The following is a 19,791-nucleotide window of genomic DNA, read 5'->3' on the forward strand; positions in this document are numbered from 1 at the left end:
GGAGTCAACTGGACAGTAAATTATTGTATGGGATGTTTGTTATCCTGCAGTGTAAAGGGAATTGGCTGTTTCTTTTGTCATTTGCTCTATGATGTTTATTATCTGTGTTTCATCTCCCTTTCTTATATCTAGGCACATCTGGTTTTCTTCTAGCATGATCACTTGCACATGGTAAACACAATTTCTGTATTCTTATTAATGTACAAAGGCAGATGTGTGTGCTACTGACAGTTATTTGTTTTCACTGCATTACCAATTATTAGTTTTTAATATACATTTCAAACAGCATATTTTTGATCATTGTTTATTCCATTTCTTTCTTTGTTGTGTTAATTACTTGTTATCATAGATGATCATGCCAGTGGTACTCCGGAACTTCTATCACCTGATGTGAGAGGATCAGTAGTCTTTGATGTTGGTGGAGGTGATGAAGAGGCTCAGTCTGGGGGTGCAGAGGGTCAGTTTGACAATGAGGTTCTGCCTCCAATATCTCCTTCTATTATTTTGGACACAGTCAGTATGCCTACACATACCCATCCTACATTGGTCTATGATATAGGACAGGTTCTGCGTGACACAGTTGATCAGGGTAGTGTGGTTGCTCCAGATATAGAACTGGTTAATTCTCCCCATAACCATTGTGAGGATGAGGTGACACACAGTTGGCTTGTTAGAGGTCCCTGGAGGAGGCTTGATGCCCACCCTCTGCTTGATGTTGCTGTGTGAGTAGGTGCCAGACAACATATGTGTATATCTGCCACTGAGGCGCAGACGCATTCCACAAGAGTCCTAGAAGAAATACTGTGAGCACTAAACATTGTGCATTCTAACCCATGCAACTGCCTGAACCATGTGAGTGACTCACTGGACAGAATGACACACTGAATTGGCCAATGTCTGTAATGGAATGTCTGCTGGTGCAGGGTCAGCATCCATGTTGCCAGAGATTCACTACATTGTCCAGTGTTAAGATCCTGCTCCTCTCTCTGTTCTCCAGATTGTACTTGTAGCTAGTACACTTAAAGATACACATACCTTTACTTCCACTGGGATGGATTCACAACAATTTCCCAGGGGCTTCAGGTGATGGCAGCAGAGGTTACATATTTCCATGTTCACCCGCTAGCGCTCTACAATTTCTCTATCATGCATTCCATGTTAACTCAAATGAGGTGTAAACCCATTTCTTCTTCATGGTTGAGGTCTGGCAGCAGCAGCAGCATTTTGAATTAAAGCCTCTGTTGCACATGCAAGATACTGATGGCAACAGCAATCCCTAACATTTTTTTCTAATTCTAATCATGGTTGTAATTAAAGGAGATTTATAAGTCAGTGCAAATGGCCACAGTAAGTATACGTCACTGCTTTATAGGTTTCTGGATAGCCCCTCTCCCATTCAGGATTGGTTAATTAACATGTAATTCACCTACTTATGCTTTAATTTGTGTATTCTGACACTTACCCTTATTTTGAAATTCTACACTAAGTTTAGATACATTTAATCACTACCAAATAGCACTCTACTGTGTGTGTGTGTGTGTGTGTGTGTGTGTGTGTGTGTGTGTGTGTGTGTGTGTGTGTGTGTGTGTGTGTGTGTGTGTGTGTGTGTGTGTGTGTGTGTGTGTGTGTGTGTGTGTGTGTGTGTGTGTGTGTGTGTGTGTGTGGTACACACTACTGTGTACATGATAGCTGCATGTAGGTAGCTGCATATGAATCTAGACACTTGTCTTTTGTTGTAGTAAATTTGTCATAGATATTTTGAAGCAAAGTCCGTTGTCTGGATCAAAATTGTTTGTATATGTGGCCAAATAAAAATACTGTGTCGAACATGCACAGACTCTGAATAGTGCTCTACATAGGGAAGAATTGTATAGACCAACCACTTTGGCATCTACTGTGGTGCACAGTATCCTCAAAAAAGGAAAACATAGCTCACAGACTGCATGCTGTGGCAGTGCTAGCCACTAGACAGTGAAAAATGTTGCTCTAAATGATCTGGTTCTGCTCTAATGTCACCAAAATTGGCATGGATATCTGCTGGTAATAAGTGGGTTGATGAACAGGGATACCTGCTAATGGTGGGTGGTGTGTATATGTCCTAGTGGCCATTGTGTGCCTGCCATAAAGCCCAGTTGTACTGGCTCAGTAAACTACTGGCTAGCTGGTGTCCAGTAACTCATCTTAGGTTACCTGGGATAGCTCTGATGAGCGAAAGCTGGACATATAAGAATTGCCATATTCAATGTAGGCTCACTGACAGAATGAAGCTTGGAAGTGGGTGACATGATGGTAGGGGGGAGGCTAGGCATCCCATGGAAGGACAGTGTAAGAATATTACATGGTTTGGGATCCAGAGCCTACTACTCAAAAGGAGAACAAGGTTAGAAATGGTGTGGCAATTCTGTTAAAGGAGGGACTACAGAAGACAATTAGGCATGTCATCAGAATTAGTGACAGACACCAGTTTAATGATAGATTAGTATTCGTAATCTCAACCTATGCTCCACAACAGGGTTGTGATAGTGTGAAAAAGAGTACATTCAGACAGCAGTTGCAGTGCCTGTTAGTTAAAGCAGGACAAAAGGAATTGGTGTTGATAGTGGGTGACCTGAATGCACATATCAGGACAGACAGAACAAGATATGAGGACTGCCTAGGTCCACATGATGAGGCAACAGGAATAAAGGAGAGATCACGCTAGACTTCTGTCTGGAAAATAGCTTGATGATAGCTAACGCATGGTTCAGAAAGCCAGGCATAGCATCACATACAAAAGTTACCCAATTTGCTACCATTATCATTGTCTTACCTGTACTTACCTTCATCCCACATGCCTTCATTTTAGCATTCTATTCTCCTACCCTTTGTTGAATTTCTTGTTCAGAGTCTGCTTGTAATTTTATATTGTCTGCATACAGCAACATTGTTATGTTCCCTCCGACCTGTTTTCTAATGTAGTCCATCACCAGTATGAGCAGCAGTGGGCTCAGAACTAAACTCTGGTACACAGCTACTCCCACTAGGAACCCCTCTGTGAGACCAAACACTATTCATATTTGAGTTTTTTTGTCCTTGTACATAGCCTGCACTAATTCTATCAGTGTTTCTGGGACTTTGAACCACTGCAATATTTGCCAAATTAGCTTTCTTGTGACCTTGTCAAATGCTTTCTCCACATCTATGAATGTCCAGTTGGACTCTTTCCTCATCTCTAGTTTCTTCTCAACTATCTGCCTCACTGCAAGCATCAGGTCACTTGTGCTGCATCCTGGTCTGATTCCAAACTGTTCATCTCCCATCTTACTTTTTATTACACTGTGTATCCATTTATCAATCGCCCTCTCCAGAACTTTAATGCAATGTTACAGGAGCCTGATACCTCTGTACTGCACACAGTTGTGGATGTCCCTTTGTTCTTGTAAACTGGCACAAGTATGTTTATTCTCCAGTCATCCTGAATACACTTTTCTCTCTCTCCACACTGCTATGAGTAACGTCAGGAGCCATTTTTCCCTTATCACACCCAGTATCTTTACCATAACTGCAGTGACCTCATCTGAGCATGCTGCTTTCTTGACTTAATTTTATTTAGTGTTATTCTTACTTGTTCTAGGGCATGCACCTCTTCTTCTTTCATAGTAGGCTGTGTCTGGGACAGTACAACTTCTGTGGGGTTTTCTTCATTCAGAAGCTGCTGAAAATACTCCTTCCATCTGCCTTTGACGTCATGTGGAGTGGTGAGTAGGCTGTTGCTGACATCACTTATGAAGGATGTCTGACTATCTTCTTTATCTTTCTGTCTTTGGCTTGCAATTTGATATAGTTTTTTCGTGCCAACTACTGAGTCACTTTCCTGTAGCTAGTAGAGTGTTTCTGATGCCCTGTTCTTTGCTTTTGCAACTTTTTTCTTAGCTTCTTTGTTAGCCAACTAGTATACCTTTCTAGCCTGGTTGGTCTTTTCTATCTCCCACTTTTTTCTACTCCTTCTTTCTTTTGATGACTTCCTAGACTTCTAGATTCCACCACCAGCTTTCCTTATGTGCCTTATTTACATGGTTCAGCTGCATATCTATTCTGTAATTCTTACACATGCTGTTTTGAGGTACTACCATTATTCTTCAACTCCAAATATTTCCTCCTCTTCTAGGGGTGCTAGAGCCCTGTGTAAATTCTTGTATTGTACTTTCTCTCCAGTCAACGTGCAGGTCTTCTGCCTGGTCTGTGTTGACCTTAGAGCCTTCACTAACCATTGCTTGCAGCTGATTGTAACAACCGGTGGTGTATGTTGCGACCAGACTGTTTCACTGGGGATGACGTTGCAATCACTGATTCTACCCCAGTGTCCTTTCCTTACTATGAATACGTCTACATGTGTTGCATGTCGGCCACTGGTGTAAGTGATCTTGTGACTGCTCCTTTCTGAACCAGATGTTGGCTACTATAAAGCCATTTGCCAGGCAGAAGTCTAGAATGGACTACCTTTTTATTCCTGTTGTCCCATCCATGTGGACCCAGGCAGTATTCATATCCAGTTCTGTCTGCCCAGACATGTGCATTCAAGTCACTAACTAACAACACCAATTCATGTTGTCCTGCTTTATCTAGTAGGTCCAGCAACTGCAGTATGAATCCACTCTGTTCCTCAGCATCACAGCCCTGCCATGGGGCATTGGCTGAAATTATGAATACTGTGCTATCATTACACTGGAGTCTGATTGCCATTAGTCTTTCACTAATTCTGATGACATCCCACATTACCTTCTGAAGCCTGTCCATCACCACAATTCCCTCACCATTTCCAGTCTGTTCTCCTCCTTAGTAGCAGACTCTGGATCCCAATCGAAGTGTCTTTACTGCAGTGCCATTCCATCTTTCATCTTGGACATGTAGGATGTCCAGCCTCCTCCACAGCATCATATCATCCACTTCCAGGCTGTGTCCTGTCAGTTAAATTACACTGAGTTTAGCAATTCTTAGTTCATGTTTGGCAGGTTGATTTGTTTTATGTCCAGCTTTTGCTCAACAGCGCTATCCCGGGTAACCCAGGCTGAGCAACTAGACACTGGCCAGCCCATAGCTTATTGACTTAGGGATGCTGGCCTTTATGGAGGGTACACATTGTTCAGTAGAGGCACATACTCCCCTCCCACTGTTAGTATGTGTCCCTGGTGTAGGTCAGAGTGGGCCAGTTTCTCAACCCACTTGTCACCAGTTAATACCCAAACCCATTTGACGACATTAGTCAGCATGACTGAATCATGTCGAGCCACAATAAAAGAATGAACTGTTTTAAAGTTGTATTGATAAATGAGTTACAGATGAAGGAAATGCAGAAGGTACAATGAGAAAGCCACATGAGAAGTTAATTCTGGGGTAAAGAAAAATACAAATAAAAGATAAACAGATTACAGGAAAATTACAGACCAAGAGATGGAAAATATGAACAAATGCTGCATATAGAAGATAAGAAAATACTAATGAAAAAGGTGTGATAGAGGGGGCGGAGCCTAGATGGCTAACTGGTAACAGCAACTTTTATGAGCTCCACAATCTAGTACCAGAATTCAGGAAAAGAATCATTTTTATTTTTTCAAAAGTAGTAAATTCTTATTAAGGAACCTCAATTCTATAAGAATACCACATTTTATGCATTTTTATCAAAATTTTCCTGTCAAATAAACTGGAGAAAACTTCTTCAATATAGAAATGAGCTACTCTAATTCTTCACACTCTGAAACTTCACTGAAAAAGGAAATTCTACTGATGTCAGCCACACTACTTGAACTATCTCTCAAAATGGACAGATTTACAGACAACCTTGAAAATCTAAAAGTCAACTGTCAGAAACAGACTGATGTCCTTAATGAAATCTTACAGCAGCAACAATCAAAAATATTGGATATGGAAACTTCTCTAAGTGACATAGATGAGAGACTTAAGAAAGATGAAACTCATTGTGAATCTCTTTTACAGCAGAATACCTGGATAATTAGTAAAATAGATGATTTAGAGAACAGAGAAAGGAGAAATAACATTAGAATTTTTGGTCTTCCAGAAAAAACAGAAGGTGAGGACATTATTTTATTTCTTAACTCTTGGCTTCCAGACATATTAGAGCTAAAGGAAGGTCTATCTGATGGTATAGAAAGAGCTCACAGAGCTACAGGGAAACCTATTCCTTCTTCTTCCAACATGCCTCCTAGATCTATTATTGTGAAATTCTTGTCTTATTTAGACAAAGAACTTGTTCTCAAATCTGCCTGGAGAGGTCATCCATTGACATATAATAAGAGTCAAATTAGATTTGACAATGATTATTCCTCAAGAGTCTTGGAACTAAGGAAAAAAACCTGGCCTTTTGTGAGATTTTTGAAACAAAATAAAATAAAGGCACAACTTGCTTTCCTTGCAAGAATCAGAATCCTTTATTCAAATGACATAAGAACATTCAACAATGTTAAAGAAGCTATAACTTTCATCAAAAGCAACAACATAATTGCAATTCCAGAAGACATGGGTTGGTCATCTTCCACTACTTTAAAAAGAACCTCTGAGAAAAATAACTGGACTGATATGAGAAAGAAGAAACTGAAAACTGATCCTAGAAATTCTGGAGTCACTACTTTTCTCAAAGCATCAACTAGGACTTGATTTCACTTCTAATCATTCAAAAAGTATGTATTTTTTCCTACCACACACCTATAAGAATGTTTTCTTACATTTTTTTGATTGAACCTTACTAAGATTACATCTTATATTTCATGTGTTTAGACTGCTCTAATGGTCCTTAATATAGTTACTTACTAAGAACCCATATCATAATAATAGCTTGTTCAAGTGTCACTCTTAACTTTTGCTTCATTAGCAGCAATTAAACGTATGCTGTATGCATTTATACTTTATACAATTCTTAATTTGAAATGTTTTTTGATTTTTAAATACATATATTACAATATTTTATAATTTAGACTTTAGTTACTACTCTACTCAATTTTAGCGTTCTAAGATTCCATTATGACTGTTTACTGTCACTCTTGTTTAAAATAGCCTCGAGCTAACAGATGTTGTCTCTCCTCTAAAATAGAATCTACATAATTAACATGGAAACATCCTAAAATATAGGAATATGAAGAATTAAATGTTTTTTGCGCACAGTTATAGGTAGATTAAACTAAATTAACCTCGCCTATTATCAAAATAACTCATGTACTGTCTATCCCACACATTTATGCCACATAAGTATATACAGCTTTATAGTTGTTACTGACGAGAGCTTTCATCTCACATTCTTTGACTTCACTTGTCCATTATGATTGATTAAATAGTCTGTTTAGTAGAGATATTTTTTATTTCATATTATTTATTTACTAAATATTAATGTCTTCTATGTTTAGAAAATGTTTCAGTTTTTAGGAGGGTGCCTGTCTAGATCAGTTCATGTTATACATCAGTGAGTGCACTGTACGGATTTACACCATCACTTTACTGTTGAGTCATGCACTGTTTAGTTAAAGGATGTATGTTTGGCTAGGCTAGTTTGTAAATTTAGAGATACAATAAAGAAGGTTCTGTATATTTGCTAGACGAGGATAGACTCTATGTTGTGCGATGCATGTTTTTGCAGTTATATCTGTCAAATGCACAAATGATGCTGTGGGGAGGGCTGAAGCTCCTTGAAGATTGGTGGTGAACAGTGCCCGTTATGGGATTTGACAGGTTAGTTTACTGCTTTGTTGTGTTTTGTGATTGCCTGGGATGGTGAAATATGTGAACAAGTTTGTCCTTGTTGGGCCATTGGAGAACTCTCGATGTAGTTGTGGATCTGTTGTTACGTGGTCTAATACATTGTTGACACTTATTTTGGGTGCTTTCCATTGCCGGGCAATGGATCCAATGCACTAGCGAGTGCTTGTGGTGATCGCATGGCTGTTGCATGGGGCGGTTGTTTTGAGTGGGAGAGACATTGGCATTTTGCAGAGTTTGTCTGGTTTCTGTGGGAATGTGGACAGTTGAGGAGTGTGCAGTGAGTGTATGTTAGTAAATTACCTATTTCATTACTTTTTTGAGAAAAGTAGTCAGGGAGGATATCTGATTCGGGGTCTGTGTCCCTCCATTTCATTTAGATTGCCCAGATCTCCTGCGGTGGTGGGATGGCAGTTATGCATTATGTGTTGTGTAGTGGCTTGCTATGAGTGAATGCGGATGTGTGTGGTGCTTACAGGTGGGCTGTTAGTGTTTCTTGGGGCAATCGATCCTAGAGCTTCTTCCATTTAAACAGCCAGTGTCCCTTGTCTTGGAGATGGAAGCTTTAGAGCTGGAAATCTGCTCAAATTGGTTTGCATGAGAGCAGAAAATAGGATAGCTGGTCACTGTTCTGGTGTTTTATTGCATTATAGTTGTGCAGTTCAACTCTTGTGTGGTTGTCCATTCAAAATAGTTGATCTGCTCCTACCTATACCTCTCAACTAACGCAGATTTTGTTTTGGATTTTAGTTGAGCCTCTTAACTTGTCATGATAGTAGTGGCTTAAGATGAATGTCATTCTATATTTGAAAGCTATAAACTTGTACCATTCAGAACATGCATGTTAACTCAGTCCACTATCCTGTCAGGTTAATAGATGAAGTGTCTCTGATTATTTTTAAATTTGCACTCAATTTTTTTGGCTATGTATAAAGCTACTAATTCCAACTAAGTTATTGTAATGCTGCTAGTTTCTAGCACCCTGCATACAGCTGTTTTCACAACAGATTTTTGTTCTCAATTTACATCAGTTATGCACTTCAGTAATGTCTCTATATATAGTTTTTATGTCATCAGTTTAGGTTCTCTATAGCCAGTACTATATGCCTAATTTGTAAGTAAGTGAGGCTGGTGAGTCTTTAATGTTGGCTGAGGTTTTATCCAGTATCCTAATGTAGTAGAAAATAAGTGTGTGTGGTATTCACATCACCAGCAGCGATCATAGCTATTCTTACAATAGACATCCTATGAAACAACAAAGCATTTAGTGTAGGAAGTGACAGGAGACAGTCTAAATTAACTATAGCAGATGATTAATGGGTAAATTAGTATTTTGCTTTCTATTTATTTAAAACTATAGACAAGATTAAATGCACAGTAGGCAGAAATGAACGTGCAAGTATTGATTCTTAGTTTTAATTTGCAAACATGTAATATAAGCTATCTGTTTAGTTAAATTTCTGATCCAGATTTCTCTATGGGTTATGTTTAGCAAATTTGAAATGGGTTTTAAGAATATTTACCTTTAAGATGACAATAAATAATAAAGATATGCATAACAACTCAGTAGAAATATGAAATTCTAGAGAATATAAATTGCCATAATTCTGGAATAAGATGCTTATACTTTCAATTATAAACAATACTTCATATCTTTTTGATTTGGGAAAATTCATAACACTAGTACTGACTTCATATATTCAATAACTTAAGACATTTTCTTTGCGTGTAGTACAATGGAACTAATACAGAATTTTGATTTGGGATTGACTGCGCTGTTAATCACTACCCAAAAAGAATGTAAGTAATATTATTCATAACTAAGTGAACCAGTACATTACTAACTTTATTATCCTTGAATTAATGAATATTGATATTGAGGAAATCTGTGGCTGCTGATTTATAATAGTTCTTCAAATGTCCTATTGTTTGTGTCTTTCGGCTTTTCCCAGTTAGGGGTCGCCACAGTGGAACTCCGGTCTGCTAATGATTGGCAGTAGAGTTTTACATGCTGGCTTGCCGGGCCTAATGCACAACCTTCAATGAAGGAACACCCATTCACGCATGTCACCACACAGAAGACACTCTAATTGAGAATCAAATGGGCAACGTCTAATTGTGAGGCGACAACGCTACCACAGCACCACCATCACAGTGTGATAGTTAAAAATGAAACACTTTACGCAGTGGAAATAATGATACTTTACATCTAGTGTACTTTGTTCTGTTATGCTTATCCACTGAGAAATGTTATACTCTAAACATGCCAGAAATTAAATTGGATAAATATTTGTATTTTAGTAAGTGTGATGCTTCTATATCTGGAATGCTTCATTGAGTTTACTGTGTGTAATTTGATTATATGCTATATTATTTAAATACTAAAAGTTTACAAGTTTTAATTCCCACAATATTTTCAAAACTATAGTCTTTTTATAGTATAATGGACTCAAAAGACAGAAGGGATTTTCTTAGTCATCGTTAGATACTTAATTTCAACTCTAGTAAATGAACTTACTTATACTAACTTTGCTAATGGCTAGTATATTCTTTAATTTGAAATAGTTAAGGCATTGACAAAGTAGATAATATGGAAAATGTATGTATTTATGATTATTTATGCATCTGTTTATTTATTATAAAACTATGACTATTTTATTTGTTTACAGTATTTACCATTAAATAGGATTCATCAATCATTATACCTAGACTTTCTTTCTACTTTGATTATTTTATAACTTAGAATTAATGTTTCTATTATAAGAAATCTTCCTTTGTTCTATACACTTACAATTACTTAAAATTCTATTTGCTCCCATTAGCAACTGTTTTGAATACGCTGCTTCTATTACATCAGTTTCAAATCTGTTTCCTTTATGTATTACAAATTTCATCTAATCATTCAATTCTAACAACAAAAGTAGATATAGAAATTAATTTTAGATCTCCTATTAACTCATACTGGAGCTCAGACATGTTATTGTCGTTAATCACTTTTTGTTTGTCATGAAGGTTAATCTGTTTGAACTTATATGTTCACTCAGATTAGAAGTGCATGTCACTTCATGTTGGTTAAAGTTTTTAATAAACTCTTTATTAACATGATTACTCTTACTTATTTTTTATTCAGTATTCAAATCTTCATTTTATCGGCCTATCTCTAATAAAACTTTATACAATTCATTAGGGAGTACTAACCTAACTATTTCACACAAATATTTTCTAGATAAAGTTACACTCTTTATCATCCAGTCAACACCAAACATGAAAACTTCAATTAACTCACAAGAAAGTCATACTTGATGGATTTAACCTTACTATCCTTAAATGTTAATGGATTAAATAATCCAAGGAAAAGATCCAATTTACTTAGATACTTGAAACTAAATAAAATTCAGCTTGTAGTTATTCAAGAATCCCATCTAAAATCAGATGATAGCTTTAATTGGAATCCATTGGAATATATAAATCTATCTTGCTCATCATACAAGAAAAAAACAAGAGGAGTTTCAATACTTTGGAGGAAAAACGTCATCATTCCCCAAATTATTTATAAGTATGAAGACAAAGAAGGTCTTATTTCAATTGTAATAATAAGATTTAATAATAGTATATGGACACTTGTTAACACCTATTGGTTTCCTGGTATAGGGATCGGAACTGTTTGGAAACATTTAGAACTAATTAACAAAGTTTATAAGGGTATTTTGATTCTAGGGGGAGACATCAACTGTACTTTAGACATTTCTGAAACCTCGAATAAAAAACACTTCTGTCTTACTTCTCTAGGAAAAGCTCTAAGAAATTGGTGTGAGAACCTAAATCTAATTGACACCTACAGTTATAAAGACCCTAACTCACTATCCTTTTCTCATAGAGATTATAGATTTGACACCCAAACCAGAATTGATAAACTTTATGTATCTCAAGATTTAAGTATGAAAATAATTAACTTTTCTATATTCCCTTGCCCCTTTTCGAATTATAATTCAGTTATTTTAAAACTTGAAATGGATTTTAAAAGGTTGATCTTCACAACAAGGATACCAGCATACATCACCAAACTACCACAATTCAAGCCATGGTTAGATCACGAAATTCAAAACTTTCTTGACATTAACCAATCCAATTATATATGTTTGACATTTCTCTGTGATACACTAAAAGCTTACTTATCTGGTAAAAGTCTAGCTTGGTTTAAAAATAAGACTAAAGAATGGGAATCAGAACTTCATAATATTCAAAATAAGCTTATAATTATCAATAAAGATAATTTACAACATCCAAAAACAAAAAAAAAAAAACAATTACAGACTTAAATAACAAATACAATGAAATATTAACTCATAAAACAAATTTGGCATTAGAAAAACTAAAAATCAACTCACACTTAATGTCGCCCAAACATCTACATAATCTTTCAATGAGAGTTAAAAGACAAGCCTCAGATAACAATATTACAAAAATCATTCATAAAGGTAGAAATAATAAAATCGTATCAAACATTAGTGATATTCTTGAAGCCTTTAAATATCATTACTCTGACCACCAACTCAATAATTCAGCACAATTTCAACGTATAGATGTAGATAAAAGTTTACTTAAAATAAATACAATTCCAGATAAACTAAAATCTGAGATCTTAAAACAAATTTCTCTTAAAGAAGTAGTTGATAAAATTAAAGAAAGCAAAAATAATAAAGCCCCCAGGATAGATGGAATTATAACGGAACTATATAATTATTTCCTCCCTCAGCCATCTCGATTTTCCATAAAACCTTAAATGTAATTCAAACTGATAATTTAATTCCTCCCTCTTGGAAATATTCTTTAATCGTTCCTATATTAAAAGAAAATAAAGATCCAAAGCAATGTAGTTCCTATAGACCAATTTCTTTGCTAAATAATGACTACAAGATATTTGTAGCCATTCTTGTAAATAGAATTAAAAAATCCTTAACACATATTATAAATTCTGATCAGTCTGGTTTTATTTACAATAGGCATACTTATGATAATATTTTAAGAATACTGTCCCTTATCGACATTTTAAATAAGGACAGTCAAGAAGCTCTTTTAATAGTTCTCGATATTGAAAAAGCTTTTGATATGCTGAAATGGGATTATCTCTTCAAAGCTTTAGAAATCTTTGATTTTCCATCTCATTTCATTACTTTGATAAAAAATCTATATAAAAATAATCTTGCATATGTAAAACTAGGCCCTTTTACTTCAGAGCCCATTAAAATACTCAAAGGTACAAAGCAAGGCTGTCCTTTGTCGCCCATTTTATTTACTCTTGCAATAGAATTATTTGTTATTACATTACGCCAAAACACAAAAATTAAAAGTATAGACATTTATGATCAATTTAATTCCAGAATCATGCTCTTTGAGGACAATATACTTTTAACTCTGAGTGTCTCACAAGCATCTCTTAAAGAGTTAGATCTACAGACTAAAAGGTTCTCTGATAGCTCAGGTTTATGTATAAGTGAATCTAAATCTAATTATATGCATTTAAATAAAAAACAAAATTCTTTCATAACTCCAGTCCATTTAATAGGAAAACAGGTCTCTTCTATAAATTACCTAGGAATTATTATAGGTGACAATATTAATAACACTCTATCTACAAATTATAAAAAAATCTTAAATACCATAAAACTACTCACTGACAAATGGAATAAATTATTCCTAAAGTTTGAAGATAGACTTCAATTAATAAAGATGGTGTTATTACCAAAAATAAACTGTATAGCTCAAGCCATTCCAATGCTACCTAATAAAAACTATTACAAGACATAAATAAAATTATTTTAAATTTTCTCTGGTTCCCTAAACGAAACAGGATAGCCTATGCTCACCATATTAGACCCTGGGAAATGGGAGGAATTAATTTTCCAGACTTAGAGACATATATTAAGGCTTCTATATTCAAAGTAGTTTTCAATTGGCTAGACCCAAACATTTCATCAGCTTGGAAATCCCTCCATATTTCTATTTTTTTAAATGAGAATAAACTCACAAAAAATACTCTTTCAAATGATCAAATAAATACATTTTGGAAAATATTATGTCTTAATTTACAATTTAACATTTCTAAACCCACCAACTCAGTCTTCATAAACTACATCTACAACTCATTTAGATCTTTCATAAACTCAAACTTAGACATTAAATTATGGTGGGAACTCTTAATTCCTTTCAAAATAACTAAACACTTTCCCAAGAAATTACACAAAAACATTATAAATAATTGGGAACTAAAAACATTTACCTGTTGGCAAGACTGTATTAGGAACTCATCAGTCTTAAACATACAACAAATAATAAACACCTTTGATATTCCAAATTCAGATTGGCTTATACTTCAAAACATTTTATTTCATGCTCAAGAGTTATACATACTAATTAATAATTTATCCTTTAGTTCTGAACCAAAATGAATTTCCATTATCCAAGAAATGATCTATAATAATCATAATTGGTCTAATTTAACCTCAATGCTCTATAAAACCTTAATAATCTACAAGTTAATCCAAAACAAAACTTCCGTAACTTTATTACTAAAGGTCATCAGATCAACCTTTCCTCTGAAAACAAAGTTAATGTATTGCATTCTATTAAATTAACTTCCAATCTACAAGCTTGGAAGATTTTTTTCATGGAAATTCTTACACAGGGCATTTTACACCCCCAATAGGATAGCTAAAATGGACTCTTCTAAACAATTGTTTTGTTGGAGATGTTCTCAGAATTGTAATGCTGATTGGATTCATATATTTTTTGAGTGTATCAAAATTAAAAAATTCTGGGAGGAGATTGGAAATTTCCTTCAAGCTATTTTTTCAGATTCTTTCATACTAACTAAATCCATGATTTTTCTGAATGTAACTGAAACAAATGTTATGAGCAAAAATAATTTGTATCTACTATTGACTATACTAGCAATTGCTAGAAAATGTATTACAAGAAAATGGAAAACTTCATCTGAACCCAACTTTCAAGAATTTATGACTCTACTAGAAGAAACAATACATATGGAAACAAAGGTAAAAGAAACAAGAATCTTCTCTAATAAATGGATCAACAATCCTTGAAAGAAAGTTCATTCTCTCATTGAGACTTTAAAGATCTCCACATCTTCTTAGTACTTGGAGAAATTACACTGATGTTTTTGTTATGTGTAACTGCCTCTCTCTAACTCTAAGTTATTCTCATTTCATTTTTTCATATAGGCAATATGTACATATTGTATATAGTTTGTTTTTTGTTTCATTTGTATTCTAGTAGAAATTATGATTTGTCTTTTTGAAAATCAATAAAATATTTGAAAAAAAAGAAAAAGGTGTGATACAGGTTAAAGCATTGGCAGGAACATGACAGGGCTATTTATCAGATCTGCGAAACTCAGTAAGAAAAATAAGTGGTCCAGATATAAGACATATTTTCAGCTTTTAAAAACTATTATGTTCAGTTATACTGCTCTGAGCAGTTAGAGAGGATAGATAAAGGAAGATATGAGGATCTCATGAAACAAATCCTGTTTAAAAGATTAACACGCTATGAAGCCCAACAACTGGTAAACGATATAACAGCTAAGAAGTAATGCATGCTTTGAAGAAAAGTGTGGCAAGTAAGTATCCCAGGAGTAATTGGCTTCCAACTGAAGCTTGGAAATTAACTACTGAAGCTTTCATACAAGTCTGGATGGAATTATTTCACCAAGTATAACAATATAATGAGATCTCTGACACATGGAAAATGGCAGTTATTACCTCATTTCTCATGGGCAGCAAAGTCCCCAAACAGCCCTCATTTTATTGAGCTATAACAGTCCTTAACCATGATTATAAATTATTCACGGTAATATTAGCAAGCAGATTGCATCAGTTACATTCCTGTATAACTGACCTGGACAACACAGGCTTTGTAGAGGGCAGGTATACATCAGACAAGCTAATAAGGACACATAACTACTCAGGATGCATAGCAACGCAACAAGCAGTTAGGCCTCTTGGACCTAAATGCTGAAAAAGCCTTTGACAGTCTGGAGTGGAAATGTCTTTTTTAGTGATGAAGGATATGTACTTCCCAGATGAATGGATGGAATTGTTTAGGCAAATTTATGGAGGATCCAGGGCTAAAGTTAAAATAAGGGTCCCTCTGTCAGACGAGTTCCTAATCAAATGAGTGACCAGCCAAATGTGCCCCCTTTCCCCAGCCCCATTTGTGTTATATTTAGAACCATTAGCAGAATAGATTAGGTCTTCTTTTATCCATGGGTGTGACTGGGGGTAATTAGAATTTAAAAGAATCCTATTTACAGATGATATTTTATTGATTACAACTCTCCCCACTGTGCTCACTACTGCAAGAATATAATAAACTCTCTAATTACAAGATAAACATACACAAATAGGCCTTAGATATAAATATCCCAGATAAATATACATTGTATATTACCTTTCTGGCTATCTGGAATGGTACAGGGATAAATTCTTTGGGGGATACATCTGGCAAGAGATGAGAGGGAATCAACAGAAAGGACATTAGCCTGAATCCAACAGAAAGTCTATAGAAAGTTACAAGGATGGAAATGTTTAAGTCTGGATTTTGATCAGTGTATTCAAATTTTCCACTGCCATGTGATCTCCCATATATTTTATTTCACACAAACAATGTTGTGGTCAGCTTAGGATAAAGAGATAAACAAAACTGAAAAGTAGATTTTAGATAGCAAGATAGGAAGCCAAGGACAGCGTGGGCAAGCATGCTGCCCCTCATAAAGATAGGAGGTTTGGGGGGTCCCTGACATCAATAGTTATATACAATCAACCCCTGATCACATTTCTAACCAGATGCCAAACTAAAATGTATTAAGACAAATGGAAAGAAAACATAGTAGAGAAAGTCAGAAAGCTGGAGGAACATTTACTAGGTCTGGTTTGGGGGACAGACAGTGAAGAATTTACATCTTTAATAATGAAATATCTTAAGTGAGTCACCACAAAACTCTTTAGCAATAAAAGTTTAAAGCTCTGGACAACTTGTATGCCTCCAATAGATACAGCAAAAAGGGAGCATGAGCAATTCACGGTGGGATGATAGCGGGCCAAAGAAACCTCTGAGCTGAGATACTGGCAACAGTTGACAGAGAAGCAACAATTAATGAAGTGGGATGAGGCAAGAGCCAAATATTTTATCCCCTCCAGTAGGATTCTATTATTTGATTACCTAAGGAAGGAACAATGGCAAGGCAAATAGATATTAACTGAAAAAGAAAATTAGCTACCCTTAATTAACAGATACATTAGATTAGATAAACCTAGTACAAGAAGACTGATGGGGGGTGGGATTTGGAGAAATACAATAAAAAGAGTCAAGACAATTAGAAAAAACACATTGGTTAAGTAATTGAAAAGAAAATACCTAACCCCCATCAGAGAAAATTTCTATGCCCCCCCAATCTGGCAATTATGCAATGAAGTATATAATGTTTTGCTGAAAGTGTCAGTACAAGTTACTCTATACCCCTGATAGGATATCTACAATTTTTTGAAGAGCTAATTTAGTATGGAGGAGACGGATGTGAGGCAGGGGAACATGGTTGCACATATCTTGGGAGTTTAACCAATTAAGCGAAGTCAGATTACACCTGGATTGTTATTTATTTTTTCTAAAGGAATTAGCTAAAGTAAATTTTGTCTTAACCATGGACCTTTTCTTTCATGGATGGGATGACACTCTTCATATATAATTTGAGATGGAGTGCATAATAAGGACTTTAATATTAATCACCAAGAACATGATCATGAGAAATGGAAGCATCTCCAAAAACCTTACATTAGAGGATGTTATTGCTCTGGAAGGGGTTCTCAAGATCAAAGAACTCAGGGGTTGGAAGGACCAAAAATTAAATGTAAGCATTAAGAAATGGGTCCTTTGGGATGGTGTAAGAGAGAATAAAGATATGATTAACCTACATTAAATAACAGAGTGATAGCAGGACAAGAACTAGAGTTCATTGGAGTATGTCTCTTAGACTTTGTCAAGTGACACAATTTTAGACAGTACCTGAACTTTAAGACAAGAATATCTAAACAAATTAAAAGAGGCCTTACACCTAACACTGGAATACAAAGTGAATCTGCTTTTAACAAAAAGAATGAATTGCAATTGTTCAAACGGTAGTACAATTATGATCTATTGTAAACACTGGATCATGAGCTGAACCTAAATATGTATGTAAGAAAAGAGGTGAAGAGAAGTGAAGCTGTGTTTGAATTAGCTAGCCACAAGTAGTTGAATAAAGCACCATGCATGAATATTGCCTATGGATGTTAATGATTGCTTTTCATTACTTCTCCACTCTTAGATATTGGTGCACAATAAAAAGGCATATTAAAAAAAGAAAAAAGAAATGGCTGTGTATAACACCTTTAAATAATTATAAGTGACAAATAGACTGCCTGAAGAAAGTACAGTTGTATAAGTAAACTTACCACGACAGTAGATGCTTGAATGATCAGTGCTGTAGCAGCCTTAGCTTACATAAGCATTATCTTGGCAAGGATATAACAGCTGGTCAGCTTCCAAAGCTTCAGGGCACCTTCCATTTGCCCAAGCTGTCAGGCACTTTAATTCTTATTTGGGTTTCACTGTACATAGAGGCAGCCATTTTTCTGGAAATGGTTTGAGACTTTTCTATAACATTTCAGGTCAAGAAACATGAATATTTTGCTATATTATGTTCACAACATTTTATTTTACCCATAAAGACTCAGAATTGCTCTGTCATGAAAATATGCATTCCACAATGCATTTTTCAAAAGTGTGTTTTGGGGTCCAAACTTGTCTTTTAGTCAGCTCAGCTTAAGCTGCCCTGACAGTTTGGGTGCATGGACTGTGCCCTGAAGCTTTGGAAGATGGCTAGCTGTAATATCCTTGGCATACTATAATCCACATAGCTAATGCTACTGCAGTAGTGATCAATATGATGAACATCTTTGGCCAGAAAAGTAAAGTCAAATGGTCTCTATAAAGCCTTGCTGATACAAAAGGCTGCAAAAATAAAGAATTTCGGTTGAGTTATTTAATGTCTTGAAATATAATGCTGTTACAGTTTTGCTTGTGATTTGCCAACAAATTTGAAGAATACAACAGTGCTTTTTGGACTGGAAAATGTCAGTTTATATCCCAGTACCAAAAGGCACAGTGCTGAAGAGTGCTCAAATTATTGAACAATCCTTCTTGTTTTACATGCCAGTAATTTAATGATTAAGATCCTGGAAGCTAGACTCTAGCAATATATAGACTCAACATGTCCAGATATATAATCCTTTTTAATGAGTCTTAAGTACCAGAGGTCAACTTACCAATATCTTCTGGATAACAGAAAAAACAAGAGAGTTCCAGAAAAGCATTTACTTAAAGTATATTCAAATCTTTAACCATGTAGACCATGACACATTGTAACCAGTTCTTACAGAAATAGGGATAGAGTCACCTTCTTTTCTGCTTGAAGAATCTGTATGCAGATCAAAACACAACAATTGAAACCAAATATGAAATAATTGATTGCTTCAGTCCTGAGAAAGGAATATGGCAAGATGGCATGTTGTCAGCATACTTATTTAATTTATATGATGACTATATCATACACAAGTATATGCTGAATATAGCATGTAAGGGTTAGATGAAGCAGAACCTGGAATAAAAATTATTGGGAGTAATATCAACAACCACAGATATGGAATGATGCTAATCCAATATCCAAAACTGAATGTCATTTGAAAAGCCTGTTGATGAAAGCAAAAGTAGAGATTATAAAAGATGGCTTGTTGCTCATTATCAAGACCAGTCTGTCATTTGATAGCCTTTAAGGATAGACTTGATGATGATATGGGTAGACCTAAATTCACACTGGGGTCATCATGTACAACCCTGCTTAGTCTGGGTGGTGAGTACTATTAAATACTTGAAAAGGGTGACAAGAGTTTTTGAGTTTATCTGCTTAAAGGTGTATATGACTAAGCATCTTAT

The sequence above is a fragment of the Protopterus annectens genome, chromosome 3.part0 (genome assembly GCF_019279795.1).
Source record: "Protopterus annectens isolate FY-2018-M chromosome 3.part0, PAN1.0, whole genome shotgun sequence".
In the NCBI taxonomy this organism is placed as follows: Eukaryota; Metazoa; Chordata; order Ceratodontiformes; family Protopteridae; genus Protopterus; species Protopterus annectens.